Source organism: Jaculus jaculus, chromosome 1, assembly GCF_020740685.1.
Source record: "Jaculus jaculus isolate mJacJac1 chromosome 1, mJacJac1.mat.Y.cur, whole genome shotgun sequence".
In the NCBI taxonomy this organism is placed as follows: Eukaryota; Metazoa; Chordata; class Mammalia; order Rodentia; family Dipodidae; genus Jaculus; species Jaculus jaculus.
Genome location: NC_059102.1, coordinates 15,090,461 through 15,097,517, shown reverse-complemented (window position 1 = coordinate 15,097,517; position 7,057 = coordinate 15,090,461).

Genomic DNA, 7,057 nt, shown 5'->3' with positions numbered 1-7,057 from the left:
TCCTGTGGTATTCTTGAGTCACCTCTGCAACCTAGACAGTGTGCACTTGCACTGCAGGCTGAGTTCGCTCCCTCTTCACCACTTCTGTGGTCTGGGTGAAGCCTAGATCTCAAGGAAGTCGTTCAAAAGGCTCCGCCCTGAGAGACACATAGGAAAACATTCATGGCAACCAAGTACAATGGCCCAAGCTGGACACACGTCAAATGTCCATTAGCAGTGGGTCACCTGTGGCGCATTCCCCTAGTGGAATGCTACATGACACTAAGAAACCATTGATACATCAAACAGCAGGGATGCATCTCACCAACTTAAACTGAGGTTAAAAACTCACCAATGATGGCCGGGTGTGGTGGCGCACGCCTTTAATCCCAGCACTCGGGAGGCAGAGGTAGGAGGATCGCCATGAGTTCAAGTCCACCCTGAGACTACAGAGTTAATTCCAGGTCAGCCTGGACCAGAGTGAGACCCTACCTCAAAAAACAAAAAACAAAACAAAACAAAACAAAAAAAACTCACCAATGACTAAAGAATGGAGTCATTAAGGTACTGGCTAGGAAGAAGCTCAGGGGAGTGCTAGGAACATTCTAGATCGTGATAACAGCAGTGGGCTCATGGGTGAAAACATATACAAAGATTCATCTTGCTGTACAGCTAAGTCTGAGCCCTCACTTGCAAAATACACTTCACTCTTAAGCCTCAATTAAAACTACATTATCCTCTGGCTGGGGAGATGACACAGCAGTTAAAGGTGCTTGCTTACATAGCTTACTGCCCCGAGTTTATTTCCCATGTATAGCCGGTTGAACAAAGTAGCACATGTCTATGCAGTCCATTTGCAGTGCCAAAGTCCCTGGTGCAGTCATCCTTACTCTTTCTCTGCCCCCAAATAAATGGACAGGGTTTTTGTTTTTTTCAAAAAGTATATTATACTCCAAAAAATACTTTTGGGGGCTGTTAAATAGGAGTGTGGATAGGGGTGAGGGGCTGGAGGTGTGAGTGACTGCTCTGAGACATGACAGGATGGGAGCTGAGAGGTGGTGTGGCTGGTGGGTTTGGGCTAACAGCCAGCCAGTGCGAGGAGGCTGGAAGAAGGGACAGAGGGGCGCTGACCCAGAGTACCTCCAGCTCCTGGGAGAGAGAACTGAAGGGGGCGCAGAGTACCACCAGAGCCAGGAGCCAGGGAAAGGAAACCAAGGGGCACACCCACAGTGGTGCCGGTGCCAGGAGACTGGGAGAGGGAACTAAGAGGTGCCACTGTGACCTCCAGTGGGGAAGCCACACAAGAGGCAGCAGTCATGAGGAAGTGGGTGAGGAAAGGGAAGAAGTGGCGTTGTGACATGGGCAGGGGATTCAAGCCCAGGGGAGCTTTCTCCCTGAAAAAAGACCCATTGACTTCTGCAAGCTAGGGGACAACACACCAGACTGGAATGCCTACCCCGCCAAGCCTGGGGCTGCAGTCCTCGTGCAGACAGGGTCTGGGGCTGACTGTGCAGCAAGGCTGGGAGGTCAGCCTCAGGCTATCGTGCTCCCCTTGCAGTAGCTGTTAACAGAGAGCATCCACATCACCCCAGTGTGGAGCAACTTTGCTATCAGGCCTGGGGCGTCAGCCCAGTGTCCCCACAGGACCCCAGTGCAGATCACACCCCAAAGTCCACAGGCAGTAAATAACACTGGGAGAATACAACATGGATTGGACAGGAAGCAAGCCAAGAAGGCTATGGCTATATCCTGAACAACCTGGTGGTGACACAGACAAGAAGGACTCCGCTCAGACCCTCGTTCACCCAGCGCAATCAAGTGGGCACGCGTCCTCCCCCACCCCTCTCCCCTTAATACTGACCAGGTGACGCAACCCAGGTGCCACAAGAGGAACAAGAACTGCACCCTCAACACAACAGGTGGTCAAGTCAGAGATGGGCAAACCCCAGTGCAAAACAAGCTGCCAAGCATCAAGCTGACAGACACCCACCAGAATCACCATGCATAGGAATGGAAGCCTCTCCAGTGAAAACACAGAGGATGAGCCAGATACAGAATCCCAAAATGAAGATATGCTAAGCATATTAAATAAGACTAATGAGACCAAGAACAAATGGATGGTGGAATTGTAAGAAAATCATCAAAGGACAATCTCATAATTGAAATACAAGAGACATCCACAGCAAAATATAGCTCTCATTTCTTGTGTCAACATAAAAGAAGAAAATCAGAGAGATCTCAATAGACAGACAAATGATTTGAATGTGAGTCCACACACAGATGACCTTAACAACCAGTGGATTAAGCTCAATGAGGAAATGATCAAATGTAGGCATGAATTCCAAGAAACAACAAAAATGTCAAACCAGTACCTGAAAATGGAATTCAATAAAGGGATGAAAATGATGCAGAAAAATACAACAGAGAAAAACAACAACAAAAAATCTTTAAAACATCCCTAGAAACCTTCAAAAAGTAGATTATGTTGAGAGCAGAACTTCATAACTCAAAGACCAAATAGGGGAAATGGATTGGGAGTCCAAAAACTATAATAAGTTCACAAAATCATGAGAAAAAAATATGAGGAATTGTGATATACACTAAAAAGACAAAATATCCAGATCATGAGCATACAAAGAGAAGAAATCGAGGCCAAAGGCATGTAACCATCTTCAACAAAATTATTGAAGAAAAAATTTCCCACTCTCATAAAAGAAAGTCCCATCCAGATACAAGAAGCTCTCAGAACACCAAATGGACAGGACCAAAGAAGAAACTCTTCATGACAAATGATAGTTAAAGTGCTAAACAATTTTAAAGAAAACAAAGAGAGAGTGCTAAAAGTGGCAAGAGAAAAACAAATCATTACATACAAAGGTAAGCCCATCAAAATTACCTCTGATTTTTTAAAAATTTTAAAATATTTTATTTTATTTATTTGACAGAGAAAGAGGGAGAGAGAGAGAATGGGCATGCCAGGGCCTCTAGCCATTGCAAATGCACTCCAGAAGCATGTGCCCTCTTGTTCATCTGGCTAACTTGGGTCTTGGGGAATAGGACCTGGGTCCTTTGGCTTTGCAGGCAAATGCCTTAACCGCTAATCCATCACTCCAGCCCAGAATTACCTCTTATTTTCAATGGAAATCCTAAAAGCCAGAAGGACTTGGAGTGGAATACTCCAAATCTTGAAAGACTATGGCTGCCAACCCAAAGTACTAAACCCAGCAAAAGCATCCATCATGATAGAAAGTGAAAGGAAAACTTTCCATGATAAAAGTACTATGATTACATGAGCACAAAGCCAACCCTACAGAGAATTCTCCACACAGAAGAATCCAACAACCAATCTCAAGGGCATACAAGAGCGAATGAGAAATATCAAAACTAGACATAAAAATGCATAAATCTCAACACAGTACCAAAATCCACAAACCCTTTAGTATGAAGGGATTAAATCAAACTTGACAGTTATAACTAAACATAAATGGTCTCAACTCCCTAATCAAAAGACACAGGTTAACTAGCTGGATCAGAAAAATAGATCCATCAATCTCTGTCTACAAGAAACCCACCTTACTGTCAAAGATAGACACCTCCTCAGGGTGAAAGAATGGAAAACAATTTTCCAAGCTAATGTAAATAAGAAATGAGTGGGTGTAGCTATTTTTTTTTCTTTTTAGTTTTTCAAGGTAGGGTCTCACTCTAGCCCAGGCTGACCTGGCATTTACTCTGTAGTCTCAGGGTGGCCTCAAACTTATGGCGATCCTCCTATCCCTGCCCCCTGAGTGCTGGGATTAAAAGCATGAGCCACTATACCCGGCTATAGCTATGTTAATATCTGAAAAAATAGAGTTCAAATCAAATGTAATTAAAAGAGACAAAGAAGGCCATTTCTTACCCATCAAGGGAATGATCCAACAAAAGGATATCACAATCATAAACTAATATGCACAAAGCATAGCTGTACCACATTTTATAAAACAAAATCCTCTTGAAAATAACCCAGAAATAAATCCCTATACCATAATAGTAGGGAACTACAATATCCCACTACCAACAATAGACAGATAATCAAAGAAGAAAATCAGCAGGAAAATAATGGAGCTTAACAACACCATAGACCAATTAGACCTAACAGACATCTACAGAGCATTTGATCCTAATTCCCCAAAATACATTTTTCTCAACAGCCCATGGAACCTTCTCTAAAATAGATCACATATTAATGCATAAAGCATGCCTCCACAAATTCAGGAAAATGACATACTCCCTGTATTATATATATTATATATATATTATATGCATTAAAGCTATAAATTAACAAGAGCAACAGAAAACACACCAGCTTCTAGAAACTGAACAATTCTAACAATGTTGTTAAACATTGAATTAAACAATGAATGGGTCATTGAAGAAATCAAAAGGGAAATTGTAAAATTTTTAGATTTGAATGATAATGAAAACACAACACACCAGAACTTATGGGGCACAATGAAGGCAGTCCAAAGGGGAAAATTCAGAGCATTAAATGCTTTCATAACAAATACAGAGATATTCCCAAATTAATAATTTAACCACCCACCTGAAGGAATTAAAAAAAACAAGAACAACTCAATACCAAAAGCTCCTGGTGGAAAGAAATAATCAAGATCAGAAAAGAAATTAATGAATTATAAATTAATACAAAAATTTAAAAGACTGATGAAACAAAGAGCTGTTTTTGAAAATAAATAAATAAACAAGATTTATAAACCCCTCACCAGCTGGAACAGAAGAAAAAGAGAAGTCTCAAATTAACAAGACTAGAAAGGAAAAGGGAGTGGTTACAACTGACACCAGTGAAACTGGAAGAATCATCAGGACATACTTCCAAAACCTCTGTTCCACAAAATTCAACAACCTGGAAGAAACTGATGAATCTCAAGATGCATACCACCTACCAAAACTAAAGCCAGAACAGATAAGCTCTCTAAATAAACTTATTACATCCAATGAGATTGAAAATATAATTAAAAACCTCCCAGCCAAAAAGAGTCCAGGATCCTATGGATTCTCAGCTGGATTCTACCAACCTTCATCAAAAAATCAAAACCACTTTTTCACTCTTACTTCACATAATTGGAGAGGAGGAACTGCTCCTGAGCTCCTTCTGTGAACCCAGCAATACTCTGATACCAAAGGCAGATAGAGACTCAACAAGAAAAGAAAATTATAGACTAATATCCCTGATGAATTTAGATGCAAAGATTCTTAGTAAAAATCCTCACAAACCAAATCCAAGAACACATCGAAAGTATTATCCACCTTGATCAAGTAGGCTTTATTCCAGGAATGCAAGGATGGGTCAACATACGGAAATCAATAAATATAATATACCATATCAATAAACTTAAACACAAGAACCTCATGACCATTTCTTTTTTTTTTTACTATTTTTTTTTCATTTTTTTCGTTTTTTTTTTCATTTTTTTTGTTTTTATTTATTTATTTTTGTTTTTTTTCATGACCATTTCAATAGATGCAGAGAAGGCCTTTGACAAAAATGCAACATCACTTTATTATCAAAACACTGGAGAGGACTGGAGAGATGGCTTAGCGGTTAAGTGCTTGCCTGTGACACCTAAGGACCCTGGTTCGAGGCTTGATTCCCAGGACCCATGTTAGCCAGATGCACAAGGGGGTGCACACGTCTGGAGTTCATTTGCACTGGCTGGAGGCCATAGAGTGCCCATTCTCTCTCTCTTTCTGTCTCTCTGCATCTTTCTCTGTCACTCTCAAATAAATAAATAAAGGCCCAAATCATACTAAACAAGGGTAAACTCAAAGAGTTCCCATAAGTTTGGGGAAAATGGCTTAGAAATATGGTTCAGTGGTTAAGGCACTTGTCTATGAAACCTAAGGACCCAGGATCAACTCCTCAGAACACACATAAGCCAGATGCACAAGGTGATGCATGCACATAGGTGGCACATTCATCTGGAATTTGGTTGCAGCGGCTAAGGCTCTGGCATGGAAATTCTCTCTCTCTTTCTCTTGCTCTCATAAATTTAAAAAAAATTTAAAAGATCAGGAAAAAGACAGGGGTTCCCACTCTCACCACTGGTCTTTAATATAGTGCCAGAGGTCCTAGCCCAAACAATAAGACAAGAGAAAGAAATAAAAGGGGTATAAGTTGGAAAGGAAGAAGTAAAACTAGCCCTATTTGCAGATGATGTGATTTGTATGTATACATGACCCAAAAACTCCACCAAAAAAAAAAAAAAAAAACTTCTAAAGGTGATAGACTCTTTCAGCAAAATGACAGGATACAAAATCAACACACAAAAATCAGTACCCTTCCTATACACTAAAGACAAATATATGGAGAAAGAAATCAGAGAGTTTGTATTGTTTATAGTAGCCATAAATATTAAATGTCTTGGGGGCTGGAGAGATGGCTTAGCAGTTAAGGCACTTGCCTGCAAGCCTAAGGACCCAGGCTCAATTCCCCAGTACCGATGTAAGCCAGATGCACAAAGGGGCATATGCGTCTGGAGTTTATTTGCATTGGCTAGAGGCCCTGGCATGCCCATTCTGTCTGTCTGTCTCTGTTCTCTCTCTGTCTCTCTCTGCTTGCAAATAAATAAATAAATATCTTGGGATTTCACTAAACAAGTGCCATAACCAGCCCCATGTTGCTGGGATGAACTTTCAAACAGACACAGTTTATGGGAGAAATGGGATTTATTTCAAACTTATAGATCCAGGGGAAGTTCCAACAAATGGCAGAAGAAGCTGGCTCCAATTCATACATCCAAGCAGGGAGACCACCATCAGCCAGCACACTTGGGCAGGAAACAGCAAAGAACTGGCAGCCAGCAGCAGGGACCCAGGCAGAGCTCAGACTGTTCTGCCTATCTTTGGGCTAGAAATCAAATCCGCCCCCAGTGACACCTCGACTGATGACTGGATCATGAACATGTAGCACACTTACCCAATGGAATTCTACTTAGCAGTAAGGAAAAATGAAATTCACAGGGAAATAGATGGACTTAGAAAATATCATCCTAAGTGAGGTCATGAAGACTAAGAAAGACAA